At 37.8% G+C, this 22,274-nt stretch overlaps 1 protein-coding gene across 9 annotated transcripts in view; it reads right to left on the reverse strand.

Annotated features, from left to right (window-relative positions):
* Positions 1-22,274, reverse strand: part of ZNF366 (zinc finger protein 366) — a 340,164-nt gene that overhangs the window by 294,161 nt on the left and 23,729 nt on the right. For 7 of the 9 annotated variants that reach the window (XM_021076721.1, XM_021076720.1, XM_021076717.1 and 4 more), the window contains exon 2: positions 17,736-17,804. The gene's annotated coding sequence lies outside the window, so the exon portion shown is untranslated. Of the gene's footprint in view, positions 1-17,706; positions 17,805-22,274 lie in introns of all 9 variants that reach the window. The other 2 variants (XM_021076719.1, XM_021076715.1) reach the window with 1 other exon arrangement.

Raw genomic sequence — 22,274 nt, forward strand, 5'->3', positions numbered from 1 at the left:
GGATCGTTAACCCACTGAGCAAGGGCAGGAACCGAACCCGCGACCTCATGGTTCCTAGTCGGATTCGTTAACCACTGCGCCACGACGGGAACTCCTAGTTTTAGTTTTTTAAGAAACCTCCATACTGTTCTCCATAGTGGCTGTACCAATTTTTAATCTAACTTTAGATTTGGTTCACTGGAATTTACTGTTCTATATTTATTACATAATAAGACTACCACCCAGGAACCTATCACTCAATTTATAAACTTATAGAACTTTACAAATGGAGATATTTCCCAATCCCATCTCCCTGCCCACTATCCTGAGTTTTATTTCCCATTACCTTTCCTTTGTACTTTTGCTACCTATGCATATGTCTCTACATAATAGGTTTAACTTTCCTTATAACATAGGAGCTACGTGTGTCCTCCTGTGCCTGCCTTTTTCTTCTAATATTGTTTCTAAGTTCTATACTTGTTGAGATATATATATAGCTCTATTTCATTCTTTTCAATCCTATGCTATATAGTATTCGATAATATACCAGTTTATTTATCCGTCTTCTGTTGATGGAGATTTGGGTTGTTTTCACTTTTTTGCTATTACGACCAATGCTGCTATAGTGAATGGTAATAACAGCTAAGGTCTACAGCATTTGCTATGTGCCCTGCATTTTATATAACTTATGAAATAGGGATGACATCATTGTGAGGACTAAATAAATTTCCCCTCCAAACATATGAGAAAAAGTGGGGCACAGAGAAATAAGTTAACTTGTCTGAGGTCGCATACCTAAGTAAGTGGCAGAGCAGGCATTTGACTAGGTGAAGAGAGCCCACCGTGAACACGTGCTACATGCTGTCAACAGTCTTGTACATGTATCTTCAGGTTCAAATGCACAAGAATTTCTTTAGGTAAAATACCTAACAGTGGAATGGCTGGGTCATTGATAGGCCCATATTCAACTTTATTAGATATTACCAGACTCTCTTCCAAAGTGTGTGGGCCAATTTACACTTTCAGGGGGTGAGAGTAATTTAGGGTCTTCTGGTTACAAGGAACATATCACTTAAGTTTCCTCAAGAAAAGGGGGTTTCTTGCATGTCTATATGGGGATTGGTACTGAAACTACTCTAGGTGTCTCACTTAGGACCTATTCTGCTTTTCCTGGAGTTGCTCACTTCTAAATGCTTCCTTCTCAGGGTTCCAAGAAAAACACCTGACAGGCCTAGTGGAGACCACTTACATGAAATACAATAATAAAATTTTACCGCAATAAGAAATTTTTTATCTAAGTGGTTCTTTTTACACAAAGTATATATAATCAGACTGGAAACCATCCAATTTGTGTTAAGCCTGGGGAGAGGTTGCTGGCCACCCTAAAGATTGGCTAATCATTACTAGGTGCCCACATCTGCTTCTCTGCTGGGGGTTGGCATCAGAGGATGTCAAAATTCTAATGAAGGTCAACAAATTACAGACCTTGGGCCAAACCTGGAAGCAGCACTTTTTTGACTCCCACATGTTAAAAAAAAAGTTTTTACATTTTTATGGAAGTGTTTAAAAAGGGAAAATAAAGAATATTCAACGAGCATACTGTGACCCACAAAGCCAAAATATTTATTGTCTGGCTCTTTATAGAAAAAGTTTCCAACCTCCAGTCTATACAATGCTGCTCCTTTTTGGAGGGTCTGTGATGCAGTAGCTTTCCTGATGCTTTGCTTGGGATACCCATATCACTATAAAAAGTTCTCAAGTATGAAAAGTTTATAGTTGGCTTTTCAAAGAAAAAGGACAGTAAATAAAGACTGGAATAAGGAGAGTAAATAGAAATGGTACTCAATAATTGGGGCAATGTTTTATTATAAATTGAGATATTAAAGTTAGCCTTACTTTAAGGGAACTAGGGGTTTCTTCATATGATATTCTCCCTACTTTGTGTATGTTTTAAAATATTTTAATAGAATTTAAAATATTTTAATAGAAGATAAGATGAATATTCTTGGCAAAAACCCTCGAATTGGTTTCAAGTCTGATTATATAAATGTGTGTGTGTATAAAAATACACACTGTAAAATTTTTTAACCATTTTTAAAGTTTGGTAAAATGTACATAACATAAAACTTAACGTTTTAATCATTTTTAAGTGTACAGTTCTGTCACATTAAGCACATTCACATTGTTATTCAACCATCACTACCATTCCCTATTCCCAGCGCCTGGCAACCATGATTCTGCTTTCTGTCTCCATGAATTGGATTCCTCCAGGTACTTCATGTAAGTGGAACCAACAGCATTTGTCTTTTTGTAAGTGGCATATTCCACCTAGCATAATGTCCTGAAGATTCGTCCATGGTGTAACATATGTCAAAATTTCTGCTCTTTTTAAGGCTAAATGACATCCCATTGTATGTGTATGACACAGTTTATTTGTTCATTCATCCACTGATGGTCACTGAGGTTGCCTCCACCTTTTGGCTATTAAAGATAATGTCACTATGAACATGTGTATACAAATATCTCTTTGAGTCCATGCTTTTCAGTTCATTGCATACCCAGAAGTGGAATTTTTAGATCATGTGGTAATTCTATTTTTAATTTTTTGAGGAACCACCATACCATCTTCCACACAGCTGTTCCATCTTATCTTCCCACCAGCAATGAACAAGTGTTCCAATTTCCCCATATCCTCACCCTTATTATTATTATTTTTTATATATATAGCCATCCTAATGGATGTAAAGTGTTTTATTTGCATTTCCTTGGTGATCTGTGATGTTGAACACCTTTTCATGTGCTTATTAGCCATTTGTAGGTTTTCTTTAGAGAAAGGTCAACTTAGGTCCTTTGCTATTTTAAAAACAAATTTTTTTTGTTAGTTATAGATATTCTTTACACATTCTGAATATTAATCTCTTTTCAGATGTATAGTTTGCAAATATTTTTCTCCCATTCCATTGGTTGCCTCTTCATTTTGTTGATAGTGTTTTTTGATACACAGAAGTTATTAATTTTGGTGACATTCATTTTGCCTATTTTTCCTTTTGTTGTCCACGTTTTTGGTGTTGTATCCCACTTTATATTTTGTATTGCTGGCTTATGAGAAAGTTATTTGAAAAATTGATAATATATTTTTTAATTTGGCTTCAATTCATGAAGTCAATATAGCTTCTAAAATTTAAAAAAGTATCAGACTAGCTAACACATTAAGATAAGGTCAAAATTATCTCGATGTGTAATTTTGACATCCATAGAGCCATTTTATCAACTATTTTTTAGTCTTGGACCCTACCAACCGGAGACAGTTAAATGAAAGTAAGACAAAAAGCACACACCAGTAGTAGTCCTCTAATATACATTACCCCATCTTCTCAGAAATAGAACCCCCAATTTTTAGCTAAGCTCATGGTCACACAGGATAAAGACTACATTTCCATGTGACCAAGTTGTGCTGAATAGTAAGGAATATACAACTTCCAGGAGGTGTCCTTAAATATCAGCAGAGTGTTCTTTCCCTCTTCTTTCCTGCTGGCTGGCCTGAGGGTGTGAAGGCTGGAGCTGGAGCAGCCATCTTAAACTAGGACCAAACCTATATGATAAGGATGGTAGAACAGAAAAACAAAAAAGCTTTGGTCTCTGATGACTGAACTGCCATCCAGCCCAGGACTGCCTAGGTTTACACGAGAGAGAAGTAAATTTCTAACTTGTTTAATAGCACTGTTATTTGGGGTTTCTATCATTCATAGTCAAATTTAATTCTAATAAACATATCCAGAAGATTATTGACTGCGAAATAATGTAGTTAGTCTCAAAATGATTATACACTTATTAAATAAAAACATATTAATGTAGAAATGGAGGATGACAAATATACCATGTATTTACCAGAAGCTGTTGCTGTAAAATGAAATCTCATGCTATTTAGCAACTTTTTATAAGAGATGTGTCATGCAGATGGGCAAAAGTCTACTGCTATATGTCTACTGAACACATGATGTGATTTAGGAACATTACTTAAAATACAAAAATATGTGAGAGCCAAAGAAGATAGGAAAGAGAATTTCCAACTAAGCTAACAACATAACCAAAATGTGGATTCTGTGGTAATTTGAAGCTAGTGACATATAATATACTAAAAGATTCCTCACACCAACAAGGAAGAATAGTGCTGATTTTGTAATACAAATCTCCCAAACAATAAAATTTTAGCAAACTTTCTTTCTCTGAGCTTAGAAACCTTGTTTTAGAAATGAATAATCTCATTGCGAGGACGTATTTATATAGTTACACTGTTTTTTAACCAACTTATGCATTTTATATTTTACTTATTTTCAGAGGGTGTATTATTTTTGTTATTCTTACCAGTTAAGTTATTCTTTTTATTATGCTATATAAAATATTTAATGGTATATAAGGCTTTCTTCTTTATAAATTTTAGCTGCATAATACACACGATTTTAATAAAATGCTAATTTTTAAAGAAAAATTGAAATGTAATAGATAATACTAAATAGTAAAGATGAAAGCCATACAAAATGGGATAAAGTATAGAATAAATTTCCTATTTGTCTCAGCATATTTTCCATTCCACTTCTCCAAAGGGAGTCGCTTAATATGTTTCTTAAGATCCATGATATAATAATCTGTGTGAATGTAATTGTGTTTAAATATATGTATTTTATTTTGTAAAAAAAAAAAAAAATTAAAGAACGGGCATTCTTCCTAAACCATACAAACCAATCACTAGATATTACTGCACATGAAAAGAAAATTGTATACAGTGATGAGTATATTTGCTTTGGAATTAGTTAACTAGCTAGTTACCTACAATTATAAAAGAGCTATGAAGATACAGCTGAAGGGTAAGATTTAAAATGTTCTTTAATTACTGTATGATAGATAGTTTCTTACCACTATGCACTCAGAATTGTCAATTCAAACTGTTTCCAATTTGAATTCTACCACGTTTTCTTAATTAGTTTCTAACAAGATTTGCTTCATTAATGGAGTTTTTATTATTGTTGTAATTAAAAATAATTATGGAATATGTGCACACTCCTCAAATAAAAAAAAATAAAAATAAAAATAAAAAGTCATAAGTCCAGGAAAGGCCTGAACAAATTATTTCAAAAAAAAAAAAAAAGAAATGAATAATCTCACATAAACATATGCTGTCGCTTTAATTATTTAAAGACTTACTATGCACACTGCTAGCTTGTTTCTGTATGAACCAAATGTCTCAGAAAGTACTGGGAAATAGAAAGTACCTTAAAGTATAATACCTGACACATGGTACTTATAGTTGATGACACATTCACAGAAATGCATACTTTGTGATAGATCCTGAGAAAACAGAGTCTATCCCTTTAAAAGCTTGGATCTTATGACATAACAAACTGAAAAATTATTGGGAACAGCTGACAATAATTTATTTAAGTCTAAGCTCCGAACTAGGTATTATTCTAAGTGCTCCATATATATCAACTCAATATAAAGCCCAGGAGAATCACATGAGAAAGGTGCTAATACAATCTACAGTCAGAGAAACTGAGGCATAAAAAAGGCTAAGAAACTTGGCAGAGGTCACAGGGCTAGTAATAAAAGAGTTCCCGTTGTGGTGCAGCAGAAACAAATCCAACTAGGAACCATGAGGTTGCGGGTTCAATCCCTGGCCTCACTCAGTGGGTTAAGGATCCGGTGTTGCCGTGAGCTGCAGTGTAGGTCACAGACGCAGCTCAGATCTGACATTCCTGTGGCTGTGCTGTAGGCCGGCAGCTACAGCTCCGATTAGACCCCTAGCCTGGGAACCTCCACATGCCACTGGTGCGGCTCTAAAAGGACAAAAGACGAAAGAAAGAAACACGGAAAGACAGAAAGACAGACAGAGAGACAGGAAGGAAGGAAGGAAGGAAGGAAGGAAGGAAGAGAAAGAGAAACACAGTTGAATCCACATTCTCTGTCTCCAAAGCCCATCACTTAAAGCCCAATGCTGCTGCATCTCATATGGAGAGGCACATGTAGAAAATACTGTGGAACATGGAAGAGTGTATAACCCAGAACAGAAAGGTGTCTTACAGGATTTGACACCTGATCTAGGTGAAGAGAATTAGGAAATCCACAAAGGTAGGACGAATAATATTTGCAAAAATATAGGATATTAAATGGCATAAATTTAAGATACTTGCAAGTTGCATAGCTGCAGACAAACACAGGAGGAGGAGGGATAATGGAAATAAAGTCAGAGAGGTAGACAAAAAACTGGGCTGATTATAACTTGAATTTGATCCCAGTACCTTTGAGGAGATTCATGGAGAGAGTTTAAGCAGAAGAAAGATGTTGTTTCATTCATATTTAGAAAGATTGTTTCAGGAGCAGAAATGAGGAGGGTGTATTAAAACAGCAAGAGACCAGTTTGCATATTACCAGAGTGATCTGGGAAAGACTTAATGAGGCCCTGAACCAAGTCATTAGCAGTGGAAATAAAGGAGGAAGAGATAGATATGGAAGATGCTTCGGAGGCAGAATCCCCAAGAGATACGTGCAAAGTGTGCAGTAACATAAATAGCCAACGAGGGTTACTGCCCCAAAAGACTTGATGGATGGAGCCAAGCCACGAGGCTCAGCTTGCTTAGCAATTCAACATAAAATATCTAGACAGTATGCAAGGGACCGCTGTAAATGGTACCATATGTGGGGTATCACAAGAGTGATCAATGTGCAGAGGATCTGGCAAGTCAAACAACCTCAGGACAGATGATTAGTACTTGTTTAAAGCTTAACAGAAGAGGACAGCTTGAATTTCTAGTACTTGAGATCAGTTTTTATCACAACCCTGCACAATGCCACACATCATGTGTTGACAGATTTTTGTTAACTCCGACAGCTGACTGTTTTAGAAGACATTTGGCAGCAGGGGGAGGGTCCAGCACAGCAGACCATATAAATACATGAGAAGAACGTAGAAGCCTGTAAATATAAGTCAAGGTGAAAGGTTAGCTATGTTCAAGATGAAAAGTGTTCTGAAAAATAAAACTGCTGCTTGTCCTCGTGTGTTCTTGGTAGAGAATTGCTCAGAGGCAAAAATGACCTGTTTTCATGAAAAAGTAATAATCCAGGTACAGGCAATGCAGCTTCATCCAGGGCCCTGGCAAGGAAGCGGATGCAAAAGTTGAGGAAAGGGTTCCTCTGCCCTAGGGCCAGAGTCCCAAAGTGAAGGCTGCAGACAGGGATTCCATGAAGCTGGTAGGGAAAAGGGAGAATGAAGCAGTGTGTTGTTGATGTTCCCGATGGGCCGGTTTGTGGGCACACGTGAAGCCAGGCTCCTTTGGGATAATCACAAAAATTTGTGGAGGGAACTTTGCCAGGAGGGTGAGTTACAGGAACTTTGAGTTGCCACGGTTGCAACTGAAAAGAACACAAGGTTTTAGCCCACCTTTGTAAGTCCTTCCAAAGAGCATCTCTTTTTTGGTCCTCATTTTCTCTTGAGAGTTCTCCAGCAAAGGAGACAGAAAAATCACTTGACATCAAATTAACCTCTACAGAGTTGCAGGAAATCCCTAGTCAAGTCAGCCTTTTAGAATATTATTTTAGAAAACTATCCCTCATTTTAATCTGATATATTTGCATTTGGGTTACTCCACAGTATTAAAAAAATAATAAGGCTTTCAAGACAACAAACAGTACTAGTTAATGTGGTAGTCAGTCTCCAAGATGACTTCCAAATCATTCTTATCCTGGTATTCACGCCTTTGTGTGGTCGCTTCTCACAATATACCATGGTTGGTCCTTGTGACAAACAGAATACAATGGAAGTGACAGTGTGTGACTTTCAAGTCTATTTTAAATAAAAAACACTGCCACTTCTTCGTCATTTTCTCTTGGATTACTCATGCTGGGGAAACCAGCCATTCTGTCTTGGGGACTTCAAAGCAGCCCTATAGAAAGATTCAAGTGGTGAGGAATTCAAGTCTCCTGCCAACAGACAGAATTAACCTGCCAGCCATCTGAGTAAGCCACCCTAGACAAGGATCTTCCAGCCCTCATCAAGCCTTCTGAAGACAGAAGCTCTGGCCAACATTTTAACTGCAAACTCACAAGAGATTCCAAGCCAGAACCACTCAGCTCAGCTGCTCCTCAATTCCTGACCCTTAGAAATGTTGTGGAACAATAAATTAGTATTATTGCTGCAAGTTTGGAAATAATTTGTAAGCCACAATATTTAACTTATATACTTAATTTATATCCACATGAGCAAGACAACTCACCAAAGTCATCCTCCCCAAACAAAGAGATCAACACCACATGGGCTTTATTGTCCATCTTTGGTCAAAGCAAATTTCCGGCACTAAAGCAAATTGCTGGCAATTTTTAAAGTCAGTCACATTTTTGTCTCCTCTTAGAGACAATAATGTTCAGAAATATTAAGATATAAGTTCAAGATACCCATTTACCCTATAGTACAAAGTCTGCTAAATTAATTTTTTAAAGCAGGCAAAAGATTAGTCTAGACAGTATCAATGGATTAAACCACTGAATTGAATGATCTGACTGGAGAGAGAAGGCCAAAAAAAAATCTGACAGTAACTTGACTTTAGGAAAAGAAAACTATAATAAAATGCTACTATTAAAGAAAAACAGTGCATTTTCTAAAGTGAAATACCTAGAGCAACATAAACACATTCGGAAAGTCTTATTGAAAGCCCAAGGGAAATGCTGGCCTCTACATAAGGTGAGGAGCTTGAATACATTTCAGACTATCTACAATGTTATAAGTATATCGAGATGTTTCAGTTATCACACACATGAAAGATGATAATCAGTACTAAAGACAACTACCCATGTTTTGGAGAATCTGAAGATGAGAGTGTTAAGTTGTCATCATGTGTAACTTTGTATTGTAGTTCATGCTTCATGTATCTGTCTCTTAGTCTAAATTATAAACTCCTAGAAGGTAGGGACTCAGTACCTAGCTCAATCTACCTGCCCGCAGTTAGTGAGTTAATCTGAGTTCCCTAGAAAAAAAAATGAATCTGAAGCAAGACTTTATTGGCAGTTATAATCTGAGAGCAGCAAAAATGAAGGGAAAAACTGAGTGACAGGAGGATGGAAGAAAATGTAAGGTAATTCACTGACCACACTGGCTATTAGTCTATAACAAGCAATAGTTTGACTGATGTTCCCTCTTGGCCATGCAGACATGTCTGGACAGATTATGTGGAAAAAATCTGACTCAGAACAGTCTAGGGGAAAAATGGAGAGGGAATTTGCTAGTTCCATCCTGACTTCTACTTCCCACTGATCAAAGTTTGTTTTATGAGGATTTTATCCCCCTGAACACCTAGGCTGTGGCCCTTTCAGTAACCAACAAGGAAAAATATTTCATACCTCATACAAATCTGGACTTCATAAGAGGGGCCAAAGATTTTAGGCATTAGTCTTGAGTAGCAGAAATGCATGACCCCCACATAGTCCTTTACCACAGTGGCAATGGCAATGCCACAAAAACCCAAGGCTTTAAAGACCAGATGAGGCTGAATGTCAATATAAATAACAGTAACAACCACAAGAATACTAATATCTATCATTTGGGGGGGGTCCCAGGTACTATCTTAAAATCTTCACATACATGATTCCATTTAAAACTCAAAGCAGCCCTGTAAAGCAGTACCATTATTTTTCTCATTTTACAGATTAAAAAAAAAAAAAAAAAAAAAAAAAAAAAGAGGCTCTAAGACTTTAACTAGTTTGGCCAAATGACCCTGCTAGCAAGTGTATACTAAGTTCTGGACCCAGATTTTTTTTTTCCACTCACCCAAACTGCCTTATATTTGCAACAAAAGCATGTTTATTCTAACATGTGCATTAACTCTTTTTAATCTTTATCACAACTTATTTTATAGCTAAGGAAATTGAGTTTCAAGAAGTTTAGATATTTCTTCCAAGTTCTTAGCAGCTAATGAGTGTTACAACGGGGAATCAAAGCTTGGTTGGAGTTCTTTCTATTCACAGCTTCTCACTGGATTCTATCAGTTGAAATTAAGACTGCCTGTGTTCAACTCAGTGTTTGTTAATCTGCTATCACAGGAACACTATCTAAAAACCAATTTCTACAAAAAGTCACTTAGAACAATTGTTTCCATAAGTTCCTACCTTCTGAATTAATGATAAATCTCTAAGTTCACTGATATAACTGTAATTTATGCTGGAAACTCACAGAGATTTTTGAGAAGAGAGAAATGAGAACTGAGGAAATCCTAAAACACTGACAGAGATACTGAAAATAGGGGTATAGCAATAAGGGCCCTCAAAATAGCTGACATCTTAATGGGAAGCTTAAAAGATAGTTGAGAAAAGGAAGATAGGACTAAGAAGCTAGAGAAAAGCAGAAACAATATACCACAAAATGGAAGTGCTATAATATGCTGATAGAAAGAAAAGTTCTCTTGAAAAGTTTCTGTTACTTTCTCAGAATAACCTGTTAGGATCAGATTTAGCTGAGTATAACAGAGAGATCCAAAGTGATAGCGGAAATAAGAAAGTTTGTACCTCTTTCATATAATGGCCAGAAATTGGCAGTTCTTGGCCAGTATGGAGTCTCCACAGTGTTAGACAGCCAGGGTCTTTCTTTGTTATCACTTTGCCATTCATGGCTGCTGTTTGAAAAGTCACCTCATGGCCCAAGCTAGCTGCTGGAACTCCAACCATTATATTCTCATTTCAGGGCATGGGAAGAAGGAAAGGGAAAAAAAAAAAGAGTCTACCTTTTCCCTTTTAAAGAGATTTTACAGATAAACTCACAACACTTCCACTTATATAACACTGAACAAACTTTCATGCCATAAATCACATTCATACTTGGCTGCAAGGGAGATTAAGTCCTTTAGTTGGACATACTGTCCCCATATAAATTCAGGATTATATGACTGAGGAGGAAAGAGAATGTATATTGGGGCATGCAATGAGTTTATTCTGCCACAAATGGGTAAAGGGTAAATAATAACAATAACAACAACAATAATAATGGGATTCATTCAAAGACATCCACATCAGGATATTCCAATGCCATAAATAAACTGGCACCACAGTACAATACTGTATTTACAAAAAAATTTCAGGTGAAATTAATTTATATACTTTTGTAGGAAGAATTATAGGACTAGATTGACTAAGAAGCCAAAAAAGGAGAAAATCTGAGTTTTGTATTACACTAAAATCACAACATTCTTCTAATCTGACAGTTGGCTTTTGTCCTCAGGCTGCGGTGGCTGGAAGCATATGATAAGAAACTCTTTCAGATTTAATGTCATCAGTATTCTCACATTGTTACACTGTAGATTGCTTAAACTGAACTTGCAGGAGCTCTTTTTTCTACTTAACTATATTTGTATGTCAAGCAAACACAGCTCAAATTTCAAGGGAAGACTATCAAAAATGATATTTAGCTCCTATATATACAAAATACTGCATAGAAATTGTGTTCACTTCTTTCTAAAATTGCATCAAAATATACAATTAGGAGTTCCCATCGTGGCGCAGTGGTTAACGAATCCGACTAGGAACCATGAGGTTGTGGGTTCGGTCCCTGCCCTTGCTCAGTGGGTTAACGATCCGGCGTTGCCATGAGCTGTGGTGTAGGTTGCAGACGCGGCTCGGATCCCGCGTTGCTGTGGCTCTGGCGTAGGCCGGTGGCTACAGCTCCGATTCAACCCCTAGCCTGGGAACCTCCATATGCCGCGGCAGCGGCCCAAGAAATAGCAACAACAAAAGACAAAAAGACAAAAGACAAAAAAAAATAATAATAATAATTAATAAAAAAATATATATACAATTAAAATTTGGGGGAGAAATTAGGTATATGACACATTCCTATAGAAAACAACAGTTCTTTTAAACATATTTTCATTTCCAAAAATTATAATAGCTAACATTTATTAAGTGATTATTATGTGCCAAGAGAGAGCTGAGCATGTTTTTTATTCATTCATAAGCTATAAAAAGAGTTTCAGGTGTAATTTTGCTCCTTAGGCTCTGCCATTCATCATCCTTTCCATACATATCTGCCAAGCGTTTACTATGTACCTAGCATTATGCTGCAGATACAGTGGATACGGTGATTGAAAACAAAACAAAACAAAAAAACAAAAAACAGTCTTTTTTTTTCTCCCCTTTCAGGCTGCACCTGAGGCATATGGGGGTTCCCAGGCTAGGAGTCAAATCACAGCTGTAGCTGCTGGCCTACACCACAGCCACAGCAATGGAGGATCTGAGCCACATCTTCAACCTACACCACAGCTCACGGCAATGCCAGATCCTTAATCCATTGAGCGAGGCCAGGGATCGAACCCTCATCTTCATGGGTTCTTAACCTGCTGAGCCACAGTGGGAACTCCCAAACAGATTTTTTTTTTTAAGTGAACAAATGGAGAAATAAAATGAGTACATTCTAATGCCTGCATGAATGAGTTCTGGGACCGATCATTGGGGTTCAAATCCTGACTCTGTGAATGCTTAGTTGTGGGACATGAAGCAAATCACATAATTTCTCCAAATTTCAGTTTCCTCATCTGAAAAATGGGGATAATAAAGTACTGAATGAGATAAGCCATGTAAATCACTTAAGTCACTGTTGGGCACAATGTAAGCATTCAATAAATGTTAGTTATTATTATTTGTGTAAATAATAGCACCCAGGGTGCTAAAGGAATGCTAGGAAAGGTGCTGAACCCAGACACCAGGCTGAAAAGGCTTTAAGTTGATTGTTGAAGACTTCTGAGTTGATTGTTAAAGGCCATATAACTCCAACACTCCTCTAAGTTCTACAGCTTTCAGGAATCAACCTTTTTCATGCCCAAATAATCTGGATCCCTATCCTTGTCAAGTCAGAAAGCCTCATTTTTCATTGGGTTACCCCTGAAGAATAGCAGTGAAAACTTGAAAAATGATGACATGTTCCACAAATCCTTGGGCTCCCCCGAGCCAGACGCTTTCTCTGGATTATCACTCTTTGTGCTCATTCCTAACCACCTGTCCCAGGCTGTTTCTGCTTTTCCCTGTTACACTTCAGTCTCAAGATCTACTGATGCTCTGAAGCAGCCTAAGAAGTAGCTGTCCCTTTAAATAAGGTTTCACTGAGAGATTGGGGAGAACAGTAATACACCAAGAGGGTAGCCCACTACCTTCTATGACTAAAGGTGGTTACTCTGGGAGTCACAGCGCAAACACAAGCTGACTGTCTCCTTCTAGCTTCCACGGTCTTTTCCTGAAAGGGGTAGGAGGCAGCTGCACCCCATCCACATCCTCAAACACTTCCACGTTCCAGAGTCCAAGCTCAATTCCCTCTTTGCCCCCAAAGGAAAAAGGAAAACCTCTCCCCAGACGAGGACCCTTCTCTTTCCCACCTCAGGACAGCATGTGCATGAGCACACATATCCTTCATGGGTGATGCTGCCCTCATCTCAAAGACACCTGAGACAATCATATGATTCCTCAGACACTACCCCAAAGCATAGTTATGCCATCTTCATTCCTGTGTAGGATACCAATAATCCAGTCCATCTAGTGATGCTTCAAACTTGTCTACGTCCATATCACAGATCTCCCTTGGCCTTGAGGTGAAAAGAAATTCAGACCTTCCTGCTGCAGTTCCCAGATCTGTATGTATGAATACTTCTTGGGAAAAAATACACCTAACTCCATGAACACATCATTTTCAGGCAAAGGACAGTCTAAATCCAGATCTGGGGAATTTTTTTCATTAACTTGTTAATATACTACATTTACATTATTAAACAAACATTATTAAACATTACATTACATTATTTTAAATCTTTTGCATTTGGAGTTATTATCCTACTTTATGAGCTTCCCTGATAAAAATGGATAAGTGTTCGCCCTACAAATATATGACTAAAAGGATTCCTCCAAGTGGTCCATCCTCAAACAAAGAGAATTCTCACCCTAAAGACAAATGTCTCCCTGTAAAGTATCTCATTCCCTCAGAGTTCTCAACCAGATTATGTGTTAGGTATACTTTGCTTTTACCAAAGTGTATGCTTCAGCAGTTTAGAAGGGAAATAGCCAAGAGCATTTTAAAAGCAATAAAGAACTGTCCAATTAAAAGGCATTTTAGCTTTCTATTACTATTGAACATAATACCCCTTGGCCAGAAACGCTTTCAGGGGTGTTAGACATATAAGCTAAAGACCCTATCTCGAAACCAAGAGAACCACTTTTTGAATAGTCAAGAACCATTTGGTATTCAAATGCATACCCCAAAAGATTTTTATTTATATTACTCAAGCAATAATTTAAAAGTTCAGTGACTCTTACATTCCTAGTATCATAGTATCCAGGGTAAAATTCAAACTGTTTTCAATCATCTATTCCCTAACATCTCTCCTCTGCTTTAAGCAAGCAAGTTTAGACAAGTTTAGACTTTCCCACTGATGTTAAGATTTTTCTTTCTGCGATAGGGAATTTAAAAAAATTGTTACTGTTAAATGTTACTATTTAATTGAAATTTTAAAGATAATATTTCGCGGAGTTCCCATCGTGGCGCAGTGGTTAACGAATCCGACTAGGAATCATGAGGTTGCGGGTTCGATCCCTGCCCTTGCTTAGTGGGTTGGGGATCCGGCGTTGCCATGAGCTGTGCTGTAGGTCGCAGACGTGGTTCGGATCTGGCATTGCTGTGGCTCTGGCTAGGCCGGCAGGTACAGCTCTGATTGGACCCCTAGCCTGGGAACCTCCATATGCCACAAGAGCGGCCCTAGAAAAGGCAAAAAGACAAAAGAAAAAAAAAAAAGATAATATTTCGCAAGCTACTTCAATGGATTTTGGGAAAATCAGCTGAGATAATACAGTAATTAATAGAACAACTTTTAGGAAACTATACATAAATTATTACCATCTTATTAAGGTAGGAATGGAGATTATTGTATAACTGGTATTTAATACATGGCCTGAGAGTGGAAGGAAGAGGAACTAACTTGTATTGAAACCAACTTTGTAATCAATTAGTCTTTTTTAATCCTTACAACCAGTGTATGAATTAGATATATCTATTTCCCTATAAAGTAAACAGAAGATAACAGAGGTTAAGTGGCTTGTCCTATGGCCACACAACTAATAACAGCCTGAATGGAACTTAAACACAAAAAGGAAGGCTAAGAAAGCATAAGAAGAAAAGTAGCAAGAACAGGATTATCCAACCTGCATCCCAATGCTGTCTATCTAGCTTCAACTGGTTTCTAAGTGAAAAATATGAGGGCCTTCCTTCTCCAGCCTTCTAGTTCATTCTCAGCCCCTGGAACCACCCAAGCAGTCTGGACCCTGGCCAGTCAAGAGTGAAAATGAGAGCTGACTTATGGAGCTGATATGCTATTGTAGGTTAGTGTCTGGTAAACCTGCTCTCAAGTCCTAAGGATCCACAGTACCCATTGAGCTATAGTTCCCTATGCTTCTAACATTCTGTCCAGGTAATAAAACTGAAGTTCTAGCTAGGTTTTCCTAGACAACCATTTCTGCTGGTATTAGAGGCCTGCCCTAAGTTGAGCCCACTAACTGCAGGTGGTTGAATCTGTTCCTTGAAATCTAAGACAAGCAAATGAGCCATCTTGAACTCATACATGGCCTCTTACTGGATTTTGAATTTTGCCCCCAGCCAGAAACCCCTGCCATGCTGCTCTATCCATTAGAGGATTCATTTTCGCAAGGAATCCTATGTCAGTTCTAAATTATTTGCTTCGGCCTTTTGGATGTTGCCTGTTGGCCAGCAGCTAAATCCTTTGGGTCCATGCCAACTTTGCCCTTCCTTTACTTCCTCCCCTAGCACATGAAATTTCAATGTACCTCATGGCCAAGCCCATGAGTTAGGGTGGGATGAGACTTTGCCTTACCATGAAGATCCTGTAACAGTCTGCCATGAATGAAAAGTATCCAAGCTGAAAATAGGCCACCTGCTGCAAGTACCCAAGAATGTCACAATTTATCAAGGCATAGCTTGACTGGAGAGCCACAGATTAAGAACACAAGTTTGAGAAGGGTTTGAGAAGAGTTCCACTTGCTAACTCTCTGATCTTTAGCCAACATTTTTAGCTTCTCTGGGCTTCATTTCTCTCATCTATAAAATGGTGTCAGGGATACTCATGTCACTAGGTTTTTACAAGAATTAATTGAGATAATGTTTGTTCAAGGATTGGGAGCAGAACTTGGTATGTAAAAGGTGCTTAATAAATGCCTTACACCATAGATCCTAAAATGCACACTCATTTTTACATTTTAACATCTCTGAAATTGGAATGAATTTTATATCGTGTCACAGTTTGGTCAACAGGTTTTTTTCCCCTTTCTTAATGGTACATAATGGTACAGTCAACGGCATCTCAAGTCCAATCAAACACAGAAATATCTTTCTCTTACCACAGTATACAAGAACATATTTCATTCCCTCCCAAACCTGACAAGTCACATAGCAAAAATAAAAGCAGCTCTATAATGGATGGTGCCTTACAACCATTTAGAACAACTGAGAACAATTTTTCCCCATTTTATACGACAATTCCACTTTTAGGGCTGTGAAAAGAGCAACTGAGATTTTTGTGAAATAACAAGATTTTTAAAAGGGCTCTCTTTTGCCTTTTTCACAGACAGCCTTGGTTTAGAAGAAATAACTGCTAACTCTAAATAATGCAATTCTATGAGAGGAAATATGTTCTCCTTGTTTAAAAGTGTTCCACTTAGACCATACTGGTTGATTCTGCCAAATCATCAAGTATTTCTAAACAGGCTGAATTGTTTTGGTCCCAGTCCTGGTTTTCAAACTGATTTATATGAGAACAGCCATGACCAAATAAGTCCCATAAACACACATCACTCTTGCTAATCACTTATCCTTTCCTTTCTGGATTGCCCTTTCTTCCTTCCTCTCTATCTGTTGAATTCTTACCCCAAAGCCACGTATCATAGACAGAGAAATGTAAATAATAACTATAATTTTTATAATGCTAGTAATTATTAATGTTAAATTTTAGGTGAAATAATGGTGCCTAATCCTTTAAAGATACATATTGAAATATTTGCAGATAAAATGATATGATGTCTGGGATTTGTTTCAAAGAAATCCAGGACTGAGGTAAGTGGGTAGAGATACAGATAAAACTGAGTCATAAAATTATTGGAAATGGGTACATAAGGAGAGGTTCATTATACCATTCTCTCTACTTTTGTAAATATTTGAAATTTTCCATAACAAAAAGTTTTTTAATGTACCACTGTGAAAAGTACTACAATATTTTTCACTCCTAAGATGAATGAATATTGTAGAATCTTCACGTAGTACTAGAATGGGGAAGGGAAGGAGTGGGATGGACTGGGAGTTTTTGCTTAATAGATGCAAACTATTGCATTTGGGGTGGATAAGCAATGAGATCCTGCTGTATAGCACAGGGAACTATATCTAGTCACTTATGATGGAACATGATGGAGGATAACGTGAGAAAAAGAATATGTATATATACGTATGACTGGGTCACTCTGCTGTATAGTAGAAATTGACAGAACACTGTAAATAAACTATAATGGAAAAAATAAAAGTCATAAAAAGAAGTACTAGAATGGCATGCATGCATACAAATAAACTCCCATTTCTTCAATGGAATCAAATATCTCAAGATAAATAACACCACAGTCTGGAGGAAGTACACATTTAGGTCAACATAAACTTACTTATCTCTACTTCTCATCCAAAAACGCACCTTTGGATAGGTTTGCTTCCAAACAGACCAATCTTCATGCATCATTACTTCCTGAAGATTCTCAGTCACCTATAACAAATTTTTTCATTAGAACATCATGGAAACAATTGTGCTCATCTCTATGGGCCCCTTAGTTTGCTAAGGTTTTCCATTGGCACCAGTAGTCCTGGGTCTAGATCCTGTGAATTTAGACTTATTAGTACTAGCAAATATTTTATAAAGATCCACATCCTGGACTCTGCTTCTGCAATATTTTGCTCAATTTTTCAAGACTTAGGCACACAAAAGTATTATATTTTCCCATACAAGGCTGCCAGGTCAGGACCTAAGCAATTGTAGTACAAAATCAGCAGCCATGGCAGCAGCAGCCACAGCCATGTGAGAAAGCAAAGTTTCTGCACACAGGCACACTGGGAGGAATGGAAGGAGGCTCTTGCCCATCAGTCCCTAGAGCCTGACTGTGGCATCTTCACAAATATTCACTCTGTCCTGAGGCTGGGACAGGATCTGCCAAAAACACAGGCAGTAAACTTTTTCAGAAAATACTACAAAATAAAACAGTACACATGAACAATGCAAGAAAGCATGACATGGGTCATTACTGTCTTTTAAATAGTTTAGAATCTCAGGTTATTTAAAAAAATGTTTCAATATTGCAAAGCACATAGCCACAGACTTAGAAATAGAAACTAAATTTAAAGATCATGGCATTTGACAGAAAGGTATACTACTTAACTATGAGGCTTCAGATGAACCAGTCATTAATAAGAAGAATAATTAAAAATTTTTTTCTTCCTTGTAGTTGAATATGTGTTGATAGAATGATTAAACTAGTGCTTTAAATTTTATACAAATCATAAAGCCACATTTGGTTTCTTCCCTTTTTTTTTTTTTTTTTTTTTTCATAGTCACACCCATGGTACATGGAAGTTTCCAGGCCAGAAATTGAATCCAAGGCACAGTTGTGACCTACACTGCAGCTGCAGCAACTCCAAATCCAACTGTGCCAGGCTGGGGATTGAACCTGTACCTCCACAGTGACCCAAGCCGCTGCAGCTGGATTCTTAACACACTGTGCCACAGCAGGAACTCCCGCATTTGGTTTCCTGTACAACCTCCACAACTTACAGGAAATGTCAGAGGAAACATTAAAATGCCATCGTATAAATTTACATTTTAAATTTCAACTTATACAAAACTGACTTGTATAAAGAATGAAACATTTTTAGAAAAATTGTTCCATGAAATTCATTAACTCTACATGCACTAAAATTTTTATTTCAAAATAATTTATCAGAAATGTATCCCAAATGTTGCCACAGCCTATAAAATACTCTAAGCAGCTCCAACAACTGCATCAGCAGAAAGATCCTTGTCAAAATTTAAAATTATCAAAAATTATTTCTAATCTTTATTTCCCAAGAGCAACTAATGTCTCTTTCAATTGTATAATTGAAAATAAAATTGCTGGGAGCTTCTACCACGGTTGAGCGGGTTAAGAATCTGACTAGTATCCATGAGGATGGGGGTTCAATCCCTGGCCTCACTCCATGGGTTTAAGGATACAGCATTTCCATGAGCTGCCATGTAGGCTGCAGACACAGCTTAGATCAGGCATTGCTGTGGCTGCAGTGTAGGCCGGGAGCTGCAGCTCTGATTCAAGCCCTAGCCTGGAAGCCTGGGAACTTCTATGTGCTGCAGATATAGAAGCTCCCCCACACCAAAAAAAAAAAGATAAAGAAAGAAAAAATTGCTAAAGGTATACGTTTTAATGACCTATTAAATGAATTTGCATAAAAGAAAGCCACAAAATTATGATTAATCAAGACATCACATTGATAAAGCAGTAACAAATCAGCAGAAACAAATCCAACTAGGAACCATGAGGTTGTGGGTTTGACCCCTGGCCTTGCTCAGTGGGTGAAAGATCCGGCGTTGCTATGAGCTATGGTGTAGGTTGCAGATGGAGCTCGGATCTGGTATTGCTATGGTTCTGGCGTAGGCCGGCAGCTGTGGCTTCAATTAGACCCCTAGCCTGGGAATCTCCATATGCCGTGGGCGCAGCCCTAAAAATAAAATAAAATAAAATAATTATGGTACTAAAAATATTTTTTGCACTTTGTTCGTTGTATTGTTACTTGTACATCCCTATCACCTCTGATGTATTTTATAAGTCACAAAATATTTTTGAAGGAAAAGCTTTATTGTAATACTTTTAATGGCATTTGTCCCCTGCTTTTTTCATTTTGCACTGGCTCAGGCCCCTCAAATTATATAGCTTGCCCTGTTCACAAAAAAGGGTATTTTTTATGTTTCACCTGGTTAAGAGAACAGCTATATTTATAGATGTAATCAAGTCCCTTAAAGCTGTTACATGGGAGAAGGGGAAAGTTATGACTCTTAAAAATGTTCAGCGAATTCTGCAAGCCCAGCATTATAGAAGATCTTAGTTGGGTGAGGTAGCGGTATTCACCTTAAAGCTGAATAATTCCCTTGCATTGATAGCAAAACTGAGGCACCAAACTGTGATTGTTTCAAGCTCATAAGTAATTTAGAGGCAGACTTGGGACTAAATCTCAAGTCTCTCAAATCTACCTGGTACCAGTTCCACCACCAGTTCTTTCTGATTGATTTAGAAAGTCAGAAAGAGCCCTAGGTATTTCAAACAGAATAATGTGAGTGATGACCACCAAGGAAGGCCCATTCAAAGGGGAGGGTGCAATGGAAGGAAATACAGCTATTGCTGAAAGAGATACTCTGCCTTCTCCTTTCCTCCCTTCCTGCCTTTCTTTCATCTTTCACTACAGATTCCCATTAGCAGAACTGAGCTTTAAGCCAAATGACAGAAGAGCATGGAAAACTCAGTCTGCATAAGTCTGCTCTCTGTGATATTGAGCAGAACAGGGAAAGGGTGAGAAGGGGATGTGAAAGCAAAAAAGCAAATGACTGGCAAGCCGAGTAAGTCAGGGCTAATAACTTCTTCAGGTCTGAGTGCTACCTGAAAATCTAAAAAGTGCTGGCAGCCAAATATTGCTGGCAGTCCTCCATTACTGAGATAATAACGCAAAGCCCTTCGCACAGTGCATGGTGTACAGTAAGCAGAGGTTACACCACCATCACCATCGTCATTTCCACTGTTAGTACTATTAAATTGGCAAAGGTTTAATGAACGATAAAGGAATTGGAGAGTTTGCCGAAGGATGCTGGGACCACTCAACATGTGAAATAAAAAGACAAAGCTGAATATATTGCTGGTCAGGCACAGTCTCTCTAAGCAGAGCAAACTCTTTACCTTATAAAGGGTCTTTCTTTGGTGGGAACATGGAGTACCCGTTGTCAGATTTTCAGGTGTGTAAGTGGGTTGACATCATCTGTAGTCCATGGTTACTCAGGTGAGACTGCTGTTGATTAGTTGGCACTCAGAGGTGTGTTTATTGGAGTGAGTCTAAACCTGATAGGCTGATTTCACGAGGGGTTTACTGAAGCAAGTTATTCTTGATTGAATGGGTTTAAAACTGGTTTTTGTGACTACTTCTTACCTTTGCTATAGCAAAAATCAATCTTTTTCTAAGTTTATAGGAACTACTTTATTTTCAGTCCTTCCTTTCGGTTGTCATTCAACTAAAGCTTTAGGAGAGACCTTCAAGGATTATGCAGATAGATCTTTACCACTGTTGCTGATTTTCCTTGAAGGTGAGGTTTCATCAATGGAAATTTTATTTTCAGTTTACATGTCTATCAACATGATTTTATTCTGTTTTATTATCTATCATTTTCTCAATCATCAATAAGGACAGTGGCTGCACTAAGTATTTAAGACTCTGAAAAATACACATTTAACAATAGTGAGACAAGTAAAGTATAAATGGAAGGGACTGGAGAACATTTCAATGCCATGATCCCAAATTTCCTAGCTCTGATTGTGAAAAAAGTCTCAAAGAGGTTAGGTTGCCTTTCCTTTAGCTTAGATATGGATTATTCCAACTCATTGTAGAATTTAGGTATAACATATAGTGTTAGCAGTGGTTCAAAACCTTCCCTGGATCACCAAAAGAAAATTCAAGTCCATTCTATTATCTATAACTACTTAGTTTAAGGAATTTAAACCTGTTTGTTGTGCCCCAGAATTTGAGCTGTACTATTTACTATGTCAGCCAAAATAATGAAACATATTTTTCATAAATGCCTTCAGTAGTTTAACTCCTATGGATAGGATCATTACTCTCAGGATTCTCTCCACATTAAGGGTTTTATTTATTTATTTATTTTGTCTTCTGTCCTTTTAGGGCCGCACCCACGGCATATGGAGATTCCCAGGCTAGGGGTCTAATCAGAGCTGTTGCTGCTGGCCTACGCCAGAGCCACAGCAACGCCAGATCTGAGCTGCATCTGCGACCCACACCACAGCTCACAGCAACGCTGGATCCTTAACCCACTGAGTGAGTCCAGAGATCAAACCCGCAACCTCATGGTTCCTAGTCGGATTCGTTTCTGCTTCGCCGCAACTGGAACTCCCACGTTAAAGGTTTTATACTTTTG

The sequence above is a fragment of the Sus scrofa genome, chromosome 16 (assembly GCF_000003025.6).
Source record: "Sus scrofa isolate TJ Tabasco breed Duroc chromosome 16, Sscrofa11.1, whole genome shotgun sequence".
In the NCBI taxonomy this organism is placed as follows: Eukaryota; Metazoa; Chordata; class Mammalia; order Artiodactyla; family Suidae; genus Sus; species Sus scrofa.